Raw genomic sequence first — 9,166 nt, 5'->3', positions numbered from 1 at the left:
TAGCTCTGGCAAGGCAGATTCCTTGAGAGAAATTCCAAGCTAAGGACAGCTTGGTATTAAACTAGGATGGTGCCACGCACACATAACATTTGGAAATGTTATGCTGGCCAGGAAACAATGCCCAATCTTAGCCATTTATGAATCATTACTTGGGGTACCTTTATGCCTAAATAAGAGGGTGTGTTGACGATTGGAAAGACTGATCTGGAACACGTCTGAGTTAGGGGATACCAGCGACTGTCTGAATATCCAGGAGGCACAGAACTCCTTTTCAATCTTTATTGCCCCGATCCTTTTTTTTTTTTAAAGATTTATTTATTATTATAATTAAGTACACTGTAGCTGTCTTCAGACGCACCAGAAGAGGACATCAGATCTCATTACGGGTGGTTGTGAGCCACCATGTGGTTGCTGGGATCTGAACTCAGGACCTTTGGAAGAGCTCTTACCCGCTGAGCCATCTCTCCAGCCCGCCTCTGATCCTTAATCAGGATTTTACCACTGATATTTTGGATGTGACTGGAGTAGACGAGTGTGCGTGGCACCCAATAATCTTAATCACTGAGCCATCTAGCCAGCCCCTGATAATTTTTTTTCCTAAAAATAGGTAAATTTTAGGAATTGGATATGTAGCTTAGGGTGCTGGACAAACATGGGTTTTGTTGCCAACAGGAACAGGGAAAATAGACTCTAGCTCACAGGTGAGGTAGAACCCAGGTCCTGCCTCTCTCACTAGCCCTGAGGAGATGCTGTTGCTGCTGCTGCTGCTGCTGCTGCTGCTACAAGTATCACACAGGAGCAGCAAGAAGGGCCAACAGCCCCAAATCTGTGCCAAGACCACAGTTAGGGAGATGCATATGTGGATATCATGTATGTCTGGGATCAGGTAGGTATGTGCATGTATGTGTACATGTATGTGTGGTGTGTGCCATGTGTGCAGGTGCCCATAGAGCCTAGCAGAGAACATTACATCTGCTGGGTCAGTGGTACAGATGTCTGTGAGCAACCAGATGCGAGTGCTAGGAACTGAACTCAGACTCTCGATGTAGACCAGGCTAACCTTGAACTCGGAGACCTACCTGACTCTGCCTCCAGAGGTCTGAGATTAAAGGCGGGATCACCTTCCCTTCCTGGTCTGCCTCTTCTCTCTTCTCTCTTCTCTCTCCTCTCTTCTCTCTTCTCTCTCTTTCTCTCTCTCCCTCTCTCTCTTCTTTCTTTCTTAATTTCCTTTCTCTCTTTCTTGTAGCCCTGGCTGTCCTGAACTCACTCTGTAGACCAGGCTGGCCTGGCTCTCGGGGATCTGCCTGCCTCTGCCTCTGCCTCAAGCACTTCAATCTCAGGCGTGCACCACCACGTCCCCAGCAACCCTTTCAGTTTGTAGTAAAACCTCGACGCTGCTTTATAGGAGCTAGTCAACATCAAAGCCATGAATCCCGGACTTGAGGTCCCTAAAAGATAAAGGACGACAAAAGATTAAGGATATGTAGCCAGACATGGTGGCTTACGGCTCTGACCCCGGAACGGAGGACATATCTCTGAATTAGTTTGAGGCCAGCCTGGCCATGTCACAGGTAGCCGAGGGCAGAATGGGGAGCAGCCAAATTCTTGGTCTATTCCTCTTGATTTACTAGAGCAGCAGGAAAGGCACCCCTTAAAGCAAAGAGCAGAACAGATCCTACAACACTTCCAAGAGGGCAGAGCCACAGTTACTGTCTGCAATTCTCTTCTCTGAGGTTCAGTAGGAGTAGTTCCTACAGGAGCTGTGAGGGTGTTCTGACTGACAGATGAGCTCTGTTGCACAAGCCCCTTCCCCATAATGCCTCTGATTTGGATCCTAGGAACCCATCCTTGTGTGTAGGCACTGGATGACAAGTAGGGGCTTCTCCCTGTAAGTTCACTTGAGGAGACAATTTTGCCTTACTGGGCACAAATCCAGAACTAGTCAGATTGGATTACACACACACACACACACACACACACACACACACCCTGTACCAGAATGCATTGGGAATACATTTGAATAGAAACAGAATTTCACAGTCATTAAAGAGAGGGAAACCTTACCCCACCGTGCAGAGGGGAGTGTACTATAGCCTGCTGCAGGTGGGGGGGGGGCTGAGGGGAGCTGGGAGAAGGGTGTGTGTGTGTGTGTGTGTGTGTGAGTGTGAGTGCGCGCACAGGTGAAGCTCTCATACTGCAGAGTGTGCTGTGCAGAGCCCAAACCACCAGCAGAGTGCCAAGCTACTTGTCTACCGAAGCCTACAATAGTGAGTTCCAGGCTGTCCCGGGCCACATCTCAAAGTGAGGAGAGGGCTGGAGAGATGGCTCAGCAGTTAAGAGCACTGGCTTCTCTTCCAGAGGACCTGGGTTCAGTTCCCAGCACCCACATGGTGGCTCACAACCATCTCTACCTTTCATTGCAGGAGATTCTGGCTTCTGACTTTAAAGGGCAAGTCACACTTGTGTACACACACACACACACACACACACGATATAATAGAGATATAGATATGTGTATGGGTGTTTTGCCTGCATGTATGCCTGTACATGTGTAAATATACATATATGTGTGTGCATTCACATGTATGTATATATGTATATTTATATATGCAAATATATACACACATGATATAATAGAGATATAGATATTATGTGTATGGGTGTTTTGCCTGCATGTATGCCTGCACACGTGTATATACATATATATATGTGTGTGGTCACATATATACATTTATATATGCAAATCTATATACACGTGTGTACGTTGTGTGTGTGTGTGTGTGTGTGTGGGTGTGTGTGTGTATGTTTTTCAGAAACTCCCCAAATGTCTAAGAGTGACACAGAGCTATGCCTCTGTCCCCATTGCTAACAAAACCAGAAACTTGAAAAACCTCAAGGAAATTAAGAAAGACAAAGAATAGCTTCCCATGTTACTTCTTGGTTTCAGACTTCCAGCTCTGCCGAGTCCTGGTGCAGGGAGGGCTTTCCTGAGTTCCAGGTCCCTGCCTAGTCAGAGGTTTTATTTTCCTTAAGCTGCCTTACTCAGGACGGGGAGAAAGGGACTGGAAAAAGATACAGTTTCTAAAGTCACGTATTCCACGTGACCACGTTTGTGTGTTACAGCATCCAGTCATCCTTTCTCTGGGAAAAGAGTGGGGGTGGGGTGGAGGTGAGAAGATCAAGAGATGACAAAGTCTGTGAAATGTGGCAGATGGAAGGCCCACCACCCCCCAGGTGACATCTCCGTTCCCAGTCTGCCCTTTGTAAATGAAGATACCAGGGCAGGGTAAGGAGGGCACACCATATACCCTTTAAACCCAGCACTTCTGAGTTTGAGGCCAGCCTGGTGTACAGAGTGAGTTCCAGGACAGCCAGGGCTACACAGAGAAACCCTGTCTCGAAACACAAAACAAAGCAAAACAAAAAAATTAAATTTAAGCCAGACATGGTGACACATGCCCTTAACCCCAGCACTCAGACGCATGTCTTGTGGATCGCTAAGTTTTTAGGCCAGCCTGGTCTACAGAGTGAGTTCCAGGACAGCCAGGGATACACAGAGAAACCCTGTCTTGAAAGATCAAATAAATAAAATAGGAGAGAGGGAACTAGATGGCCTGCAGGACTCAGAGTGAAGAGAGAAAATGAACTTTAGTTTCAGGGGCTGGACAGATAGATAGCTTAGTGGTTCAGAAGGTCGTGAGTTCAAATCCCAGCAACCACATGGTGACTCACAACCATCCATAATGAGATCTGATGCCCTCTTCTGGTGCATCTGAAGACAGCTACAGTGTACTTAGATGTAATAATAAATAAAATCTTAAAAAAAAAAAAAAAAAAGAGCACGGACTGCTTGCTTTTCCAGAGGTCCTGAGTTCAATTCCCAGCAACCACATGGTGGCTCACAACCATCTCTAATGGGATCAGATCCCTCTTCTGGTGTGGCTGAAGACAGTTACAGTATACTCATATATATATAAAAAAAAATCCTTTAAAAATTTTTTTAAAAATACCAAACATTTCCCACTGTGCAGTGGTGGCACACAACTTTAATCCTTTAATCCCAACACTTGAAAGGCAGAAAGATGGGGGAATCTGTGTGAGTTTGAGGCCAGCCTGGTCTACTGAGTGAGTTCCAGGACAGCCAAGGCTGCATAGAGAAATCCTGTCTTGAAAAAACAAAAACCAGTTCCCCTAAATGTGTGCTCTAGCAAACATGGCCATGGCCACAGTCGGGATATGGATTTGGGAGACAGACCAGGGCCAAAAAAGATCACTCCACCTTCAATGAGCCATAAGTGGACCTCATACTGAAAATGGACCAAAGAATCCCCGGTAAGTGGGACACTCTAGGCCTCTCTTGCGGGAAGCTGGCAGTTTGTGCCTGCTTATCTAAGAGCTCTCATAGTTGGGAAGGGCAGGCAGTTGGCTATGGGACTGAGCTCATGATCAGGAGAGAAGGGGAGCCCTGGGATATATTCCTTAAACAAAGCTCTGTGCCCTGAACAGATAGGATAAGGAATTGAAAGGCTATGCTAAAAAGTGCAAAGATTGTAGCCCTCTTGGGGGCCAGCCTATGGGGAAAGGAACATCTCTTACATCAGGGACTTTAGAAACCACCTTCTTGGGACAGTGGAACTTAGCACATAGACTTCCCTCAATCATCCCAGTGGGGAAGCTGAGGAAGCAGGGTTTCACCTGGAACTCCTAGATGCTCTCAAGTGTGTCCATCCTGCATCCCAAAGCCTGCTCCTGTCCAAGCACAGATATGAATGCAATGTAACACATTCATAGATGAAGTCACTGGACAATGTCAAAACATTTGACTCCCTCTGTACACAGTAAGGGCTAGGCCAGGGTGGGCTTCAAGAGAGACTCTGATTCAGACACACACACACACATACCACCTGTGCTTGAGAGGCATTGTGGCACACATCTTTTTAATTCCAGCACTTGGGAGGCAGAGGCAGGCGAATTTCTGAGTTTGAAGCCAGCCTGGTCTACAGAGTGAGTTCCAGGACAGCCAGGGCTACACAGAGAAACCATGTATCAAAAAACAAAAAAACAAAACAAAAAAAAATCAGTTAATTTTTAATTATGTATACGTGGAGGTGTAGCATGCATGAATGTGTCCTATGTGCTCCTAACCACTGAGCCTCTCTCCTACCCAGCCCTGGGTTTCTATTGTCTGTAAATTCATGGCCCAATGCTATGTTCATCGAAACATTTATGAGTCATATAGAGGGTCTGTGTGCTCTCTCACTCTCTGTTCATCTCTGTCTCTGTCTCTCTCCAGTGCTGGCCTAGGACACAGGTCCTAGCCACATGGCCCATACCAGGCAGGAGCTCTACTGACGAACCCCAGGCTAGCCCCCATCTCTCCTTCTAAAGCTTTTGTTTGTGTTTAAATAATTGATTAATGATTATAAAATGTTCAGCATGAAATTCATGTTCCTGCCTCTTTTGTTTTGTCTTGGTTTTTACTTTTGAGAGAAAGTCTCATGTGGCTCAGGCTGGCCTCAAATTTACTATACATTGAGGTTGGCTTTGAACCCCTGATCATCCTGCCTCCAGTTCCCAGGTGTTGGGATTCTAAGCATGTGCTGCCACACCCAGGGTCATCCCTTATCCCCTTCCCTTCCATGAGGGTGGTGTGTGTGTGTGTGTGTGTGTGTGTGTGTGTGTGTGTGTTCGCTATTGAATTAATTCTTTTTGCGTGTCTTTATGCAAATGGGAGCAAAAACTGGATACAGGGACTTATGCCCTTTTTAAAATATTCTATTTTTATCTTTATTCATGTGAGCCTGCATGAATTCATGTGTTTCCTGTGCATGCAGGTGCCTATGAAGGCCAGAAAGTGTTGGATCCCCTGGAACTAGAGTTCTAACTAGGGTGGTTTTGAACCACCTGATGTGAACAGTAAGCCCTGAGCCATCTCTCCAGCTCTTGTTATCCCTCTAAAAATAAAATGGCATGATCTCTCTTCTTAGGCAGGGTCCAGTTTTGTGTGCTAGTTTCCTGGTTTATGAGGGAGAGGGCGGTGCCCCATCCAACAAGGCCCTTTCTCTGAGGCTGAGGTAGGTGTGTGTGTATGCGTGCATGCGTGCGTGTGTGTATGTGTGTGTATATGTGCGTGTGTGCATGTGTGTGTGTATGTGTGTGTGTATGTGTGTGTTGTGTGTATATGTGTGTGTGTGATGTGTGTGTGTGCGTGTGTGTATGTGTGTGTGGGTGTGTGTATGTGTGTGTGATGTGTGTGATGTGTGTGTGAGTGTATGTGTGTGTATGTGCATATATGTGTGTATGTGTGTGTATGTGTGTGTGCATGTGTGTATGTGTGTGTATGTGTGTGTGATGTGTGTGTGTGCGTGTGTGTATGTGCATATATGTGTGCATGTGTGTGTATGTGTGTGTGCGCGTGTGTGTGCGTGTATGTGTGTGTGTATGTGTGTGTATGTGTGTGTGTGTATGTGTGTGTGTATGTGTGTGTGTGTATGTGTGTGTGTGTGTGTGTATGTGTGTGTGTGTGTGTATGTGTGTGGGGGGGGTGTTGCCCCTTTTCTCTTCCCCCCAAGCTGCTCTGCCTCTCTAGACTACCTTTGTGGTTTTATTTTGTAACCCCACACTTGCTCGGCTGGTTTTGTCAGTGACAGACATAAGCGTTCAGGGTGTGGTTCGCAGATGTGGCTCTTTAGCGATTTAAGAAGATCCAGTACAGAAATGTCAACATTTCCAAAGCAAATTAGGAAACTGCAGCTCGTATTACCAACGAACCTCGAACCTCAGAAGATGATTCTTTTAAAGGTTTTTTAAAACATATTCACACACACATGTACACACACACATGTACACACACCCACACCCACACAGGTCTTTTGGGTTTGTTTTTTAACTCACTCTGTAGCCCATGTTGGCTTTGACCTCACGGGGCAGGGGGGATGCTTTGCCCTCCACTGCACTTTTTTATTAATTAAATAGTACTTAATTGTGGCACAAATCCAAAGTGGTAAGCAAGCAGGCCCTCCACCTAGGGGAACATGTTTGGGTGCCTAACTGCTACTCCAGCTCTTGGAAGGAAGATTAGGAGTTCAAGGCCAGACTGGGCTCCATGGGGCTCTATCCCCCTCCCCCAAAAAAGTTGGCAAGATGGCTCAGCCTATAAAAGGACCTGCAGCTAAGCCTGAAGATCTGTATTAAGTCCCTAGGACCCGCAGAGTAAAGTGAGAGACCTGACTCCCTTTGTCCCCCACAGACACCAGCAAGGCACACACAGACACACAAACTCTAAAATATATAATTTTTAAAAATTCTGAAATAGGCCAGGCAGTGGTGGCGCACGCCTTTAATCCCAGCACTTGGGAGGCAGAGGCAGGCAGATTTCTGAGTTCGAGGCCAGCCTGGTCTACAGAGTGACTCCCAGGACCTCCAGGGCTACACAGAGAAACCCTGTCTCAAAAAATAAGAAAAAAGAAAAGAAAAAAAAAATCTAAAATAGGGCTGGTGAGATGACTCAGTGGATATGAGTGCTTGCTGTCAAGCTTGGTGACCTCACTTCAATCCCTGGGCTCTATGGGGTGGAGAAGTGAGTCCTGCAGGTTGACCTCTGACCCTGGGTGTGTACCTATACAAACACACATACACACAAATTTTAAAATTAATAAAAAGCTCTTTAAATTAAAATACATATTTTATATATTTAAATTATATATTATTAATATAACAATGTTGTTAATATAAGTTTTTTTTTTTTTTACATATATACATCGGAGAGTTGACTCACTGGAGAGGAGTACAGGCTATTATTCTTCCAGACAGTCCACCACTCTCCCTTCCCTCCCCCTCTGTTTTGGAGATGAGGTCTTGCTGCATCTCAGCCTGGTCTGGACCTCATTATGTAGCTCAGGCTGACTTCACTCTTGGAAATTTTGCTTAAGCCTCCCCAGTGGGATCTGAGTGACCGACCCTGCCTGTCTTTTTCTGATTAACTTTTTTTTTTTTTTTTTTTTTTTTTTTTTTTTTTGAGACAGGGTTTCTCTGTGTAGCCCTGGCTGTCCTGGAACTCACTCTGTAGACCAGGCTGGCCTCGAACTCAGAAATCCGCCTGCCTCTGCCTCCCAAGTGCTGGGATTAAAGGCATGTGCTACCACAGCAGGCTTAACTTTTTTTTTTTAAGATTTATTTATTATTATACATAAGTACACTGTAGCTGTCTTCAGATGCGCCAGAAGAGGGCATCAGATCTCATTACAGAGGGTTGTGAGCCACTATGTGGTTGCTGGGATTTGAACTCAGGACCATTGGAAGAGAAGTCGGTGCTCTTACCCGCTAAGCCATCTCACCAGCTCCCTCTGATTAACTTTTAAGGTGGTGTTTTCAAAAGAAGATTATAGTAGGGTGCACTTGCATATGCAAAGAATACGGAAAGATGCCCAAGAGACCGGTTATAAAAACACTCATGGGCTTTGTGGCTGGGGACCAAGGTGGATATATATATATATATTTTAAGATTTATTTAGGCCGGGCGGTGGTGGCGCACACCTTTAATCCCAGCACTTGGGAGGCAGAGACAGGTGGATTTCTGAGTTCGAGGCCAGCCTGGTCTACAGAGTGAGTTCCAGGACAGCCAGGGCTACACAGAGAAACCCTGTCTCGAAAAACCCAAAAAACAAAACAACAACAACAAAAGATTTATTTATTATTATAAGTAAGTACACTGTAGCTGTCTTCAGACGCACCAGAAGAGGGCGTCAGATCTCATTACGGATGGTTGTGAGCCACCGTGTGGTTGCTGGGAATTGAACTCAGGACCTCTGGAAGAGCAGTCAGTGCTTAAGTCAGATACTGATGGCTTGGTTTGGCTTTTCAGCGTCTTTTCTCCCCCGCCCCCCTCTGTGAGCCAAGTCAGAACTTCCCGGGACCCCAGAGACAAACTCCGTTAAGGAGCTCTAAATTGTTGTCCTTCAGACAGAACTCCCTCCGCACGCCAGATTCTGTCCCCAACTCCCACTCGTCCTGAGTTGGCTGACGTGAAACACCTGATCCACAGGCCTCCTCCTGGCGCCCGCCTCTGACTGTTCTAAGCTTTTCACCTTTCCTTGGTGGTTGCCAGCCCTTCTCAACCATCCCAGCTCCCCTGCACCCGACGCAAACAGCGGTCCTGAAGGGAGCC

The sequence above is a fragment of the Mastomys coucha genome, unplaced genomic scaffold (assembly GCF_008632895.1).
Source record: "Mastomys coucha isolate ucsf_1 unplaced genomic scaffold, UCSF_Mcou_1 pScaffold3, whole genome shotgun sequence".
In the NCBI taxonomy this organism is placed as follows: Eukaryota; Metazoa; Chordata; class Mammalia; order Rodentia; family Muridae; genus Mastomys; species Mastomys coucha.
This window is presented reverse-complemented; position numbering follows the sequence as displayed.